We start from the raw sequence: 14,996 nt of genomic DNA, 5'->3' as shown, positions 1-14,996 counted from the left end.
CACTGTCTCTGTAATAAATCAATGTATCTTTCCCCTGTCAGACTTGTCGGCCTGTGTCTGGAAGGCTGCCAAGTTCTTCAGTGTTGTGGTTCTGCTATGAACTCCCCCTTCCTTCCTGGCCCCTCTCTGCACACTGCCTGTGTGTTATTTAGGATTAGTGCAGCTTCTCTCTTATCTTTTACAAGCTGGATAAATCGTCCTCTGAGCTGGCTGGGCTTTCACATACTGAAGAATTACAGACAAGGGCAAAGCTGTTTGCAGGAAGAAAAGAGCAGCCTGAAACTTCAGTGCATGGGGGAAAGAAACACACAAATGATCTATTGAGATTCAAAAGGAATGCTGTATACAGCCTGCTTGTGTATGGATGTATTTTCTATGTGTGGACATACTGTACATCAACCTACTTCCTGTTTTGGTGGCCATTTTGTTTGTTTATAAACAAACTTTTTAAAACTGTTTTTAACCACTTTAAATGCGGCGGGGAGCGGCAAAATTGTGACAGAGGGGAATAGGAGATGTCCCCTAACGCACTGGTATGTTTACTTTTGTGCGATTTTAACAATACAGATTCTCTTTAATGCATTTTCCCTTCTTCTATTGGGCATCTCAATTGATCAAATTTAGACAGTCATCAAATTGTAACAGTCTCCATTTGTCTTAAAGAGAAACTCCGACCAAGAATTGAACTTTATCCCAATCAGTAGCTGATACCCCCTTTTACATGAGAAATGTATTCCTTTTCACAAACAAACCATCAGGGGGCGCTGTATGGCTGATATTGTCGTGAAACTCCTCCCACAAGAAATTCTGAGCACGTACTCCTGGCAGTTTCCTGTCTGTGAACCTTGCTGCATTGTGGGAAATAGCTGTAACAGCTGTTTCCAACTGCCAAAAAAACATGCAGCAACTACATCACTTGCCAACAGTAAAAATGTCACCATGTAATAAATGTCAGAATGTAAATCAGGGATTTAAAAGATTTTACAATGGGCAAACACCGACTAAATCATTTATACATAATTATTGTAAAAATGAAGCACTTTTTTATTACATTGTTTTTGCTGGAGTTCCTAAAACCTAAAGAAAACTGACAAGTTCATTTGCAAGTTTCTTTTTGGCTTATTGTAAGTTGTAATAATTTCATCATGATACTCCCCCTTGTTCAAATCCCCAGACTTCCTACACCTGCATGTAACAGCTGCTGAATTTATTTCACTGGTGCCAGGCTTACTGGTTTTTACACCACAAAGCATGATGGGGAGCTGAGTATCAATCTAGAGTGCAGTGAGTGTGGTTCCTTATGAGCCAGAGCTCAGCATCTCCACTCAAATATTTGTGTGATTGTCAACAGGGCTGTGGAGTCTGAGCAATTTTGGGTAACTGCAGTCTTAAACTGAGAAGTCGGATGATTTTTGTACCAAATACACAGCCCTGGTAAGTATTAGACTAAGGAGTCTGAGTCAAGGAGTTGGAGTCGGAGCCATTTTGGGTACCTGGAGTCGGTGGTTTCATAAACTGAGTCGTCGGAGTTGGTGTCGGATGATTTTTGTACCGACTCTACAGCCCTGATTGTCAGTATGCAGCAGCTTTAGCATTCAGCCCTATTCCAAGCCAAGGCCCCATTCCAAGATGAGGCTCCTTCCATAGTCCATTGCAGTGTGATTCTTCTGCAATCGCACCTCAATGGTCTAGGTTTATTTTTACCATCGATTCTCAGGGCCCATTCACACTTAAGAGGGAATCGCGTGATTCCCGCTAATCACAAAACGGTGGCGTTTTTTAAAACCGCTTGTGCTATTGTAGCCTATGGCAGTGTTCTCACTGCCGTGATGGCGGGCATTTTGCGATTATCGCTAATCGCAAACTCGTTACCTGCAGCGTTTTGCTGGTGGTTCTGGAGCAATCACAATTCGCAATGTATAGAACCGCTGATCGCGATTGCTCCAAAAAACGCAAATTTGTCCAGTGATGATTTTTTTTTTTTTTTTATTATTGTGGAAAAATCAGCCGTGGAAAACACGAACTCAAATCGTTAGCGTTTAGCGATTTTAGGTGTGAATGGGCACTCGAGCAAGCAGAAATTATCCGGCGTCATCCAAACCCTGTTGGTGCTGGTTAATGGGGTTTTTTACTGTATCTTATCTAATAATACCCCTGCGTCTCCCTGTGTCTGTGCGTTTGTTGCTCCTGACGCACATGCGCTGCACACAGGCTTTGGGTAGCGGTCACGGATGGGCGAATGTGGGCAGTTTTAATGCTTTGCCAGGCCTTTACTACAGTGGCTTTCAGTTGCTGTTTGTTTGTGGGCCTTCAGTTATGTATTGGGAGAATATACAACGGACACAAAAAGATCCCTGTAGGTGCACCACAGACCCCTCCTCATAAACCAGGCATGGGCAAACTTGGCCCTCCAGCTGTTACGGAACTACAAGTCCCACAATGCATTTGCCTATATGAGTCATGACTGTGGCTGTCAGACTCCTGCAATGCATTGTGGGTGTTGTAGTTCCGCAACAGCTGGAGGGCCAAATTTTCCCATGCCTGTCATAAACGAAGCGATTAATCAGGGATATAGTGAAAACACAGGAAACCAAACAAATTTCAGAAGCCTATGATAGCCGATCACAGGGATTGGCTGGCGTAGGGTAATAAAAATAAAAAAATACATATTTTTAATAAAAATATATATAAATATTGATAAAAAAACCAAACATACTGGGGGAGCGATCAGACCCTACCAACAGAGGAGCTCTGTTGGTGGGGAGAAAAGGATGGGGGGGCTTAGTCACTTGTGTGCTGTGTTGTGTGGCCCTGCAGCTTGGCCTTAAAGCTGCAGTGGCCCATTTTACATAAAATGGCCTGGTCACTAGGGGGGTTTAACACTGCAGTCCTCAAGAGGTTAATCACATATTGGCAATTAACACAATGAAGACATGGAAAGGTGCCTACTCGTAATGGAGCCAACCTACTCTGCGATCTAGTCACAGAAAGACCAACATCAGCCATCACCACCATATCACGAATTGATCTGGCTCTTTTATATGCCATCATTGGTGGTTGACTGAAGGCTAGGATCTCCTTACTAAGGGCCGACAGAACATACCAATGTTACTTTATGAAGGAGGCAATTTGGTTAGACAGTGTATTAAAGGATGTTGCAAGAACTATCCTATCACTACCCTCTGTAGAGCGACGACTCACTCTTGGAGACAGGAGAGAACTCCTGCACATCCCTGATACCTCCTTCCTCAAACGGCGCACCACATTGGGGGATATTCCCTATCTAAAAAATTTTTTGACATGGTTTCCAACCTGCAATATGAGGTATTGGGATCTCTAACAATTTGTTTATCCCTCATGAGTTGGGACTTCGGTAGAGATTCACAAAGTGTCTTAGGATGGAAATTATGGAAATCCAGCAACGTGTTGCGGTCCGTGGGTTTACTATATAAATCCCAACTCTGGAGCCGTCCCACCATGGAAACCTCTAAAAATGGTATGGAAATGTCACTTATATTGGCCGTAAATTTGAGGGAGGTGGAAGCTTGTAACTGAGAGAAAAAAGAATCAAACAACTCACGTGTGCCTGTCCAAATAATAAAAATATCATCGATGTAACGACACCAAATTCATAATGACGAAAAAGTTTGTGGGTATAGATCCAACTTTTTTCAAAATTCTGCACAAACACATTGGCGTAAACTGGAGCCACATTACTCCCCATGGCCGAACCTCGAAGTTGCAAGTAGAAATCATCCTGAAACAAGAAAAAATTCATTTTGAGAACCATGTCCAATAGTGTCAAGACAAGTCATTTGTAAATGATTGACCTCCTGATCTTCTAATAGAACATTCTTAACCACTTAAAGGGACACTGTAGGGGGTCGGGAGAAAATAAGTTGAACTTACCCGTGGCTTCTAATGGTCCCCCGTGGACATCCTGTGCCCGCACAGCCACTCACTGATGCTCCGGCCCCGCCTCCGGTTCACTTCTGGAATTTCAGACTTTAAAGTCTGAAAACCACTGTGCCTGCGTTGCCATGTCCTCCATCCTGCTGATGTCACCAGGAGCGTACTGCGCAGACACAGACCATACTGTGCTTGTGCTATACACTCCTGGTGATATCAGCGGGATTGAGGACATGGCAACGCAGGCGCAGTGGTTTTTAGACTTTAAAGTCTGAAATTCCAGAAGTGATCCGGAGGCGGGGCCGGAGCATCAGTGAGTGGCTGTGCGGGCACAGGATGTCTGCGGGGGACCATTAGAAGCCCCGGGTAAGTTCAACTCCTTTTACCCCTCGCCCCCCTACAGTGTCCCTTTAACCACTTGCCGACCGCGCGTCGGCAAAGTGGCAGCTGCAGGACCAGCGATGCAGTACTGCGTCGCCAGCTGCAGGCTGATTAATCAGGAAGCAGCCGCTCGCGTGAGCGGCTGCTTCCTGTCAATTCACGACGGGGGGGCTCCGTGAATAGCCTGCGGGCCGCCGATGGCGGCTCGCAGGCTAAATGTAAACACAAGCGGAAATAATCCGCTTTGTTTACATTGTACGGCGCAGCTGCGCAGCAGCGCCGTAAGGCAGATCGGCGATCCCCGGCCAATCAGCGGCCGGGGATCGCCGCCATGTGACAGGGGACAGCCTGTCACTGGCTGCACAGGACGGATAGCGTCCTGTGCAGCACCGATCCCCAGAGGAGACAGATAGGAGAGGGAGGGGGAGAATGTCGCCGCGGAGGGGGGCTTTGAGGTGCCCCCCCCCCGCAACACCCATCAGGCAGGAGCGATCAGACCCCGCCAGCACATCATCCCCCTAGTGGGGAAAAAAGGGGGCGATCTGGTCGCTCTGCCTGCACCCTGATCTGTGCTGGGGGCTGCACAGCCCACCCAGCACAGATCACCTAAAACAGCGCTGGTCCTTAAGGGGGGGTAAAGGGTGGGTCCTCAAGTGGTTAAAGGACTTACGAGTCCAAATTAGGGGAAAAAAAGTTAATTACCTGCTTAACCTTTTACGGCACGGAGGACGCCGTCCGCGCCCTCCGTGCCGATCATCAGCCCCCCGGGGATGGCTCCCGACCCCACGGCCGGGTCGGGCTCCCCTGCCTTTCCTAAAATGGCCGCTCGCTCTGGCTGTGCAGTCCGCATAGCCGTGAGCTGCACAGCCGCACTCGCGGCTATGCGGACTGCGCAGCCACGGCCAGAGCGAGCGGCCATTTTAGGAGAGGCAGGGCAGCCCGACCCAGCCGTTGGGTCGGGAGCCATCCCCGGGGGGCTGACGAGCGGGGGGACCCGGCGGATCGGCGCGGACGGCGTCCTCCGTGCCGTAAAAGGTTAAGCAGGTAATTAACTTTTTTTCCCTAATTTGGCCTCGTAAGTCCTTTTAAAGAGACTCTGTAACGTCAAAAAGATCCCCTGGGGGGTACTCGCCTCGGGTGGGGGAAGCCTCCGGATCCTAATGAGGCTTCCCACGCCGTCCTCTGTCCCACGGGGGTCTCGCTGCAGCCCTCCGAACAGCCGGCGACAGAGCCGACTGTCAGTTCAATATTTACCTTTGCAGGCTCCAGCGGGGGCGCTGTGGCTGCTCTCGGCTCCGAACTACACGGAAATACCCGATCTCAGTCAGGTCTGCTCTACTGCGCGGGCGCCGGAAACTTGCGCCTGCGCAGTAGACCAGACCCGACGGCGATCGGGTATTTCCGTGTAGTTCGGAGCCGACAGCCGTCAGAGCGCCTGTGCAGGAGCCAGGAAGGTAAATATTGACGTCATTCTTCTGGGAGGGCTGCAGCGAGACCCCTGAGGGACGGAGGACGGCGTGGGAAGCCTCATTAGGATCCGGAGGCTTCCCCCACCCGAGGTGAGTACCCCCCAGGGGATCTTTTGATGTTACAGATCCTCTTTAAAGAGACTCTGAAGCGAGAATAAATCTCGCTTCAGAGCTCATAAATAGCAGGGGCACGTGTGCCCCTGCTAAAACGCCGCTATCCCGCGGCTAAACGGGGGTCCCTTCACCCCCAACCCACCCCCGCAAAAGTGTGTCGTAAAAAGGTCGCAAAATTTCCCTTCCTGGAGGCAGGGCTAACGGCTGCAGCCCTGCCTCCAGTCGCGTCTGTCAGCGGCGCATCGCCGCCTCTCCCCCGCCCCTCTCAGTGAAGGAAGACTGAGAGGGGCGGGGGAGAGGCGGAGATACGCGCTGACAGACGCGCGTGGGGCAGGGCTGCGGCGGTTAGCCCTGCCCCAACCAGGAAGCGCTCCCCGGGTGTATCGAGGGGGATTTGGGGGTGAAGGGACCCCCGTTAAGCCGCGCTATAGCGGCGTTTTAGCAGGGGCACACGTGCCCCTGCTATTTATGAGGTCTGAAGCGAGATTTATTCTCGCTTCAGACTCTCTTTAAGCCCTCGGTAGTTTTCACTTTATGCATCCGAGCAATGTTCACCTCCCATTCATTAGCCTATCACTTTATCACTACTTATCACAATGAACTGATCTATATATTTTTTTTCCCGCCACCAATTAGGCTTTCTTTGGCTGGTACATTTTGGTAAGAACTACCTTACTGTAAATGCATTTTAACAGTAAGAATAACAAAAAAGCTGAAAAAATTCATTATTTCTCAGTTTTCGGCCATTAGTTTTTAAAATAATACATGCCTCCATAATTAAAACCCACGTATTGTATTTGCCCATTTGTCCCGGTTATTTCACCGTTTAAATTATGTCCCTATCACAATGTATGGCGACAATATTTTATTTGGAAATAAAAGAGCATTTTTTCCGTTTTGCATCCATCACTATTTACAAGCTTATATAAAAAAAAAATAAAAAATAAAAAAATTATATATATATATATATATATATATATATATATATATATATATATATATATATATATATATATATATATATATATATATATATATATATATATATATATATATATATATATATATATATATATATATATATATATATATATATATATATTTCATCTTTACATAGATATTTAAAAAGTTTAGACCCTTAGGTAAATATTTTTTTTTTTTTTTTTTTTTATTGTAATGTTTTCTTTTTTTATTAAACATTTCATGTGGGTATTTTGGGGAGGGTGGGATGTAAATAGTATTTGTTTGGGGTAAATATGTGTATTTTCATTTTTTACATTTAGATGTAGTTTTACTTTTTGGCCACAAGATGGCAACCTTGAGTTTGTTTACATGACGTCACTCTAACGGCTCGTTTCCACTATTGCGGTGCGAATCGCCGCGGTAAAAATTTGCATGCGGATGCGAATTTCACATGCGGTCGTATGCAAATTTTTATGAAAATTCGCATGAATGGCGCTGTATGCGAATTTAACCATGGCAGTGCTGGTGTGCATTTACATTGATTTCCATGCGAATTTGCATGCCAAAGCCGCAGGCGATTTCCCTATTAAATACATTAGCGGCGATTCGCATGCATTCCACTCGCAGGTGAATTCTGCGTCTCTTTTGTGCGTTTTTTCACCGCTGAAAAAAACGCACCTCAACGCTACAGTGGAAACAGGCCCATCCACTTGCATTACATGTGCGAATCCGCATGCGTCTAATTCGCGATAGTGGAAACGAGCCCTCAGCGAGAGAAGCTGTCGCTTTTTCTGCGGGGGAGAGGAATCTGTGATCGGGCACCATGGCCCGATACATTGATTCCTGGGCTAACGATCTGCGGCTGGGAGTGCACGCGCGCAATCGGCCGCGGGAGCGCACATCCTCCTTGACTTAGAACTACGTCAAGGAGGACAAAGTGGTTAATGGCTCACAAACCATCTTGATGGGGGATACATGTATATAAAGACTGAATGTCTAGAGTTATGAGTAGACCATTTTCATGAGGGAGTACAATATCCTTAATGGTATTAATAAAATCAGAGGAGTCACAAAGGCAGAAAAATTGATCATACACTTCCTTAAGGCTCGTACACACGTCGGATTTTTGCAAACGACCCGTCGTTTGGACGTCAAATCTGGCGTGTGTACAGTCTGATGTTCAGCTGATAAGACTGGACTTGAGCGATCCGCCGTTGATCGTTAAATGCTGCTCAAATGGGTTAAGATCAGGTGACTGACTTGGCGGTTAAAGAATTTTCCACGTCTTTGCTTTAATAAACTCCTGGGTTGCTTTGGCTGTATGATATTTGGGCATTGTCCATCTGTATCATCAAATGCTGCCCAATCAATTTGGCTGCATTTACCTGAAATTGAGCAGACTGTCTCTGAACACCTCAGAATTCATTCAGCTTCTTTAGTTTCCTCACATGTTTATGCAATCGTTTTGTTCACCCCGTGGAATTAAAGTCTGCATTTCAACTGCATCTGAATAGAACCAAAATCGCATACCTAGTGTGTTCCTGCTCGTGTTTTTTTTTTTTTTTTTAAACTCCTGAACACATCATATAGACACACGTTTGTGTATGTTATGTGGGTAATAAAATGTAATGTCAGCTTTTTAAATTAGGATGCTTTGACCCTCGTATAGGGTTATTAGGATGATGTTTAATATTAATGTCAAACAAAAGTTTATTGCGTCTTTCATTTTGAAGCAAATCCTCTACACATGAAGTCCAACCTCCTAATTGTCTGCTGCCCTTTCTAGAGCAATAAAGGCCCCCATGTTATTGCGAGCACCCAGGGGAGCAGACAGACCAGACATTCCCCCAAGGTCATAATAAGTCAGCGGTGTTATTTGTTTGGGGATTGCTCCTGCCGGAGCAGGGCCTCTTCACATGCCGGCCTCTCCTATAGGGAGCCATTTATTTGCACTTGGAAGATTTACATGAAATAATCATATGCACTTACTCTCAAGGTGAAGCAGTCTAGGCCTTAATGGAGCGATTCCCGCTGTAGTCGCTCAGCTTCCTCAGCCATGCTGCATGCATCATTCATGAGGGAACCAGATTCCTAAAAACTGCTGCTCTGTATTGCACTGTGATTACCTCATTGCACTAGAAGCTGTATTTATGACACTGCGAGGGGATGGCTTGTGTCGCGAGAGCTGCCTTGTGGGATTGACAGTTTGATTGCAGGATTTGGCTTTGCTCAAATTTATACCGGCACACTCCACCCATCAAATCTAAAACGTGTTTGATGTACTGTAAGCCTGTCACAAGCATTTGACGGGGCTGGAATTTCGACCCTGAAAATGATTTTTATAGGGCAGTCTTACCTGGATGAGATGTTTCTCTTGTTATTTAAAAAGGAACTCAAGGATTGAACTATATCACAATCAGTAGTTAATATCCCCTTTCCCATTTCGGAAGTCTTCGGGAGCCGAGTCTTCCATAGTGCGCAGGAGAGGGCTCTCGTGCATGCGCAGTATCGATTGGGCTCCCATAGACTTTCCGAAGTCACCTTTTGCCAGCGGAGCGAGCAGTATTTGACCAAATTAGTCAAATACTGTTCCCTAGGACAGCACTGCACCGAGGGCACCGGGAGAGGAGAGGGAAGGCTCATTAGGACCCAGAGCCTTCCCTCTCCTTAGGTAAGTATCTAAAAACAAGGAACACCAAGAGCCCCAATAGTGTAATATGTACTGGTAAATGGTTACTAGATAGAGTAAATATTAATACTCACAAACCAGGGTTACCATTAGGCAACCACTGAAAAGGCAGGTGGGGAGATTTTCCTGACCCCACTCAGGAATAAGAAGTCGCTCTCTGTAGATGAGAAAAAGGGGGTTCAACCCTCCACCCAGGGTGGACTCAATATTATGCAGGAGAACAGAGGCGCAAAAAGGATAAAAGGAAGCTAAATGAGCTTAAAAACCAAATTCTTGGTAAATAGAGGAGGTAGTGGTGGACTTACCTCCTCCAAGTAGACTCACAACGACTGTAGTAAAGACAGTCAATATATTTTATTTATGAACTCCAAATATGCAACGCGTTTTGCAGGTTTGATCCCGCTTCATCAGGCAATATTGCTCCGTTGTTATTGCCTGATGAAGCGGGATCAAACCTGCGAAACGCGTTGCATATTTGGAGTTCATAAATAGTATATATAGAGACTGTCTTTACTACAGTCGTTGTGAGTCTACTTGGAGGAGGTAAGTCCACCACTACCTCCTCTATTTACCAAGAATTTGGTTTTTAAGCTCATTTAGCTTCCTTTTGGCGCCTCTGCTCTTAGGTAAGTATCTGGCTTTTTTTTTTTTTTTTTTTTTTCTCAGCAGGGCTGCCATTTACTTTAATCGGTGGAGGGTCAGGAGTGTGTGAGAGATTCTCTAGGAGGTCAGCGCTCTCTCTATAGGCAATGACATTAGGACTTTACTCTATCTAAGGTCGTGTTAATAATGTCTGCTGGCGTTTCCTTGTCATTTGATTGCTTGCTAGGCACAGTTTTGTTAGCGGTTTCAGCGTTCAGATCTGACCATAAAAGCAGATTCTGCCCCGCTGTGATGATGCCAGGCCTGTGGGCACCGTTCTGTTTGATGGCATTTGAGGGAAGCTTGTCTGATGTCAAAGGGTTACATTTAAAAGGATTTAAAAGTAAAAAGTATCACAGGCGACTGCACCGCTAATCTGATCTCATTAACCTTTTCAGGACCGGCCACCTACCCCCCCTTAAGGACCAGGCATTTTGCGCGGGAAGGGGGTGCGCGCGTTTGGGGGGGTCAGGCGGCCGGATCCCGTGTGTGGCTGGCTAGAGTGGTGTCCCCCATGGTGGCCTGTGCCTCCCCCTTCTGCCAGCAGCCTTCACTTACCTTCCAGGCTCCAGCGATGAGCCGCACGGGACCCTCTTCTCCGGCCGGCATCTCCGTTCTGTCTGAAGATCAGTTCCGGGTCGCGGCTTGATGACGTCATCAAGGCGGGACCCGGCGCTGACGTCAGACGGAGCGGAGATGCCGGCCAGAGCGGAGGGGGGTGCCGATCGTCGCTGGAACGGCAGGGAGGTGAGTGGATCCTCTTCTTTTCCCCCCTGCCGCCGCAGCTGTCAAACTGATCACTACGATCCGACGGCGATCGTAGTGATCATGTGATCAGCAGCCATACGCGATGGCTGCTGATCACTCGGGGGAGATGTCAGCTGTCATATGACAGCTTAATCTCCCCCTCCGGGTGCGCACGATCGCGTCGGGAGCGGAAATTGCGGGCCGGCGTAGATCCTACGCCACATCAGGCTAGAACAGCCACAAGTGCGGCGTAGGATCTCATTAACATGGTCCCGAAAAGGTTAACTTTGCAGCTGGATTTTGGAATTTTAAAGAAACTGTGCATTCATTTTTTTTTTTTAATTTTTTTTTTGTATGTGTATTTTATTTTTTTTATTTAAAAGAACAGTAGAATTTGGATCATTTTGTTCTGTGTAGAAGCCTGAATAGGCAAGTTAAAGAGAAACTGTAACCAAGAATTAAACTTCATCCCAATCAGTAGCTGATGCCTCTTTCCCATGAGAAATCTGTTCCTTTTCTCAAACCGATCATCAGGGGGCGCTGTATGGCTGATATTGTGGTGAAACCCCTCCCACAGTGTGATGTCAGGACCATGGTGCTGACATCACACTGTGGGAGACTTGTTGCATTGTGGGAAATAACAGCTGTTTCCAACTGCCAAAAAAACAAGCAGCAGCTACTTCCACTGAAATCACCTGCCAGCAGTAAAAATGTTGCCATGTGATTGTTGGAATGTAAATCAGGGAGAGGAAAGATTTGACAAAGGGCAAACACTGACTAAATAATTTATACATAATTATTGTAACAATTAAGCTTTTTTTTTCATTACGTTATTTTCGCTGGAGTTCCTCTTTAAGGCGGGGAGAGTGGCAGATGATGTATACTTCATAGTCTGTACTGCAAATAGTTGTTGACAGGATCCCCCTAATTTAGTTAATGTGATCCTTCACAATGCTTTTGAAATTTTTTTTTTTTCTTTTTTTTTTTTTTAATAGTACGCCTGAAGTAGCATGTAAAATAATGAAGTAAAAATGGGTACATGTAGTACCAGCCCTATTAAGAAATTGTCTGAAGTCCCTTTCTGTTTTTCAATACATCAAGAGTTTAAAAACTAGAGTTTCTTCTATGCAATTGAGCTTGTCTGATAGCTTGTCGAATTCAGTCCATGTCCTGGAAAGTAAAGGCCCTTTCATACTCCGTCTTTTGCTTTCGCAACTTAGCCAAAAAGACCATGCAATGAGTCACAGTACAAAGTAAGTATGCCTCACTGCCACACGCGCCTGTTAATGCACTGCATGCTGTGTGTGCAGCGGAACTCACCGCACCGTACTCTGAAAGCCCCAACAGAATATTGTCTGTTGTGATGCAAAAGACTCTCTGTGAATGGGCCCTGAAAGATAACTCAATCCGGTAAACTTATGTAAACCCCCACCCCACCCATTCTCGGGTAGCATCCATTACTGCTGCCCTTGTGCCCGACGTTCGTTTTTGAAAAAAATGAAATGCCCGCAACCGAGGTCATGACACTGCAGCTTTTGTTCTGTGCAGGGTGAGAGACATTGAGAGGCAGGAATGGGGCATTAACTCCAGAGGGAGCGTTTTGCAGAAGTTCCTCTACTGCAAGAGATGCCCCTTCAGCTGTTGGTCTACCAACAAGCTGCCTTTATTACTATGAGAATGGCAAGCCTTCTAAATGTTCCCATTGACATCAATGGGTACAATCTAATTGGCTGTTGTGATTCCACCCAGGTGTGCAGAGGGGACATAAGACCCCCAAGACATATCTTCCCAGGTAGTAAGGCATCTGTATAACAAGTTTCTTAGAAATCGGATAAGGTTTTTTTGACACGCTCTTACATACGTCTGTTTTTATTTATATATAAGATAAATAGATTATACAAATTCTTGCATAAGCCTAGTGGTGTTATTATTTTGCTTTGCCACCCAGCTGCAGGGCGACAGGTGGGATAGATCTCTTCATTAAACAATGGTGATGTTTAAAGTTGATCCTCTGGTGTAACTCGTCCAACTGGTTCCAGTGGAGTGATGGCGTAGTGTGACGTTATCTTGTTTTCTTCCTGTGACCTGCTGAAGATGGGCAGACTCTGCTCACAGTCACATTTGTGGGAACCTGACAGTCTAACTTCGTAGCTGGAGGGCAGATCTCTCACTTCCACCGTGAGCCTGGTGGATAATCAGTGACACGGTACCTGTGAAGTCGCTGGTCAGAAGCGTTTTACTGAGGAGGTGAAGGATGACCTGTCCTGTTTGAAGTATCTTTTAAAAAAAAATGTAACATTTTGTTGATGTAAAGGCAAAATTAGTATTTGAAAGGACTTGCTTGTTTTTTTTTTTTTTTTTTTTTGTCTCCTTTCCCTCTTAGGTCAAAATGTATAATGCCAATTAAGTGTCTGTCTCACCTCCTCACCCCCCCCCCCCCCCCCTCCAATGTGACCATGTCACTGTTGAAGGGAGCCTTCTTGATGGGAACTACCCTTCTACATGGCAGATTAGTTTTGTTACAATGAGTGGTGCTGGAGTTTGAACAGAACAATGTATAGAGCTGTGCTGAGTAGGTTTTCACTTTGGGCCCGTTCTCACTGAAAAGCGCAAAGTGCTAGCGCTTGCGTTTTGCGTGGGTGATTTTTACTGTGATTAGTGCGGTAAGATCACTGTGCATTCTTGTGCTTTTTGAGTGTTCGCCATTAGCACTTTTTAAGCACTGTATCTCGATCGCTCTAGAATCGTGGAAAAAAGCTGCAGGTGTTTTGCGATTGCCACTAATCGCGAATTGCCCGCGGTCGGTGGCATTCGCAGCAATGATGTCACTGCCAAGTTAGTATTGTGGTAGCACTTTAAAAAGCCATATCGCTTCGGCGATTAGCGAGAATTGCCCTAGTGTGAATGAGCCCTTTAAGGTTGTGCGCACACCTGAGCTATACGAAAGCACAAATGTTTTGCTAAAATTGCATTTCAGTCCGTTTGCATGCTTTTTTTTCGTGTACTATTTTTAGTTTTTGAAATGTTTTGCACGGGTTTTATTGCCTAGCATTAAAATGATTTTGACTTTGAAAGACTCCCAGCATGTGGAAAAAAACTGAATGTGAGCAGTTTATTTTGCTTGCAGTGCAAACGCGAAAACCGAAAGGCAGATCAGTGCAATAAGATTCCCAAATTGTGAGTGTGCTGCTAGTCATGCTTAGCACAAAGAGTGCGACCAGATTTAAAGGACAACTGAAGTGAGGGGGATATGGAGGCTGCAATATTTTCTTTTTGAATACCAGTTGCCTGCTGGTCTATTTGGCTGCTGTAGTGTCTGAATCACACCAGAGACGAGCATGCAGATAATCTAGTCCTATCTGGGGAAACACCTGATCTGCTGCATGCTTGTTCATGGTCTATGGTTAGAAGTATTAGATGCAAAGGATCAGCAGGACAGCCAGGCAACTGGTATTGCTTAATCTGTGTGTGTGTGTAGATCCCTTTACTACCTGGGATGATATGTTGTGGGGGTCTCGCGTCCCCCCTGCACACCTGGGCGGAGCTACAAACAGCAAATCAGATTTCACCCATTCACGTCAATGGAAAAAATGTAAAAGGCTGCCATTCTCACAGTAATCAAGCCAAAGTCCCCACACTTAGCACAGTTGGTCACTTGGTGACCGAGGTTACAAATCCAGGAAAAGTGGGCGGAGCATAAAACAGCCAATCAAATTTTAGCCATTCATTTTAAATGGGAAAATGTAAACTGTAGCCATTCTTAGACTGTTAATCGCAGGGTTTTCAAACTCGCCACTCTTGGTCACTGGGTGAATGAGATTGAGATTCAAGAAAGTGGGTAGAGCCTACAACAGCCAATCAAAATTCACTTATTGATTTTCAAGGGGAATATGTAAACTGCTGCTATTCATACATTCTGCTAATGGCAGAGGCTTCAAACTTGCTACAGTCGGTCATTGGGTGACTGGGGTCCAAATTCACTAAAGGCGCGGAGCCACAAACAGCCAATCAGATTTCCTTGGTGGATAAACTGCTTCCATTCACACATTTTTGATGCTGGAAACCTGAAAGCTCACGAACTT

General features: G+C 45.7%; 1 protein-coding gene across 4 annotated transcripts in view; it reads left to right on the top strand.

Moving 5' to 3' along the window:
* Positions 1 to 14,996, top strand: part of TIAM1 (TIAM Rac1 associated GEF 1) — a 497,838-nt gene that overhangs the window by 29,531 nt on the left and 453,311 nt on the right. The window lies entirely within an intron of this gene.

The sequence above is a fragment of the Hyperolius riggenbachi genome, chromosome 2 (assembly GCF_040937935.1).
Source record: "Hyperolius riggenbachi isolate aHypRig1 chromosome 2, aHypRig1.pri, whole genome shotgun sequence".
Lineage (NCBI taxonomy): Eukaryota > Metazoa > Chordata > Amphibia > Anura > Hyperoliidae > Hyperolius > Hyperolius riggenbachi.
This window is presented reverse-complemented; position numbering and strand designations above follow the sequence as displayed.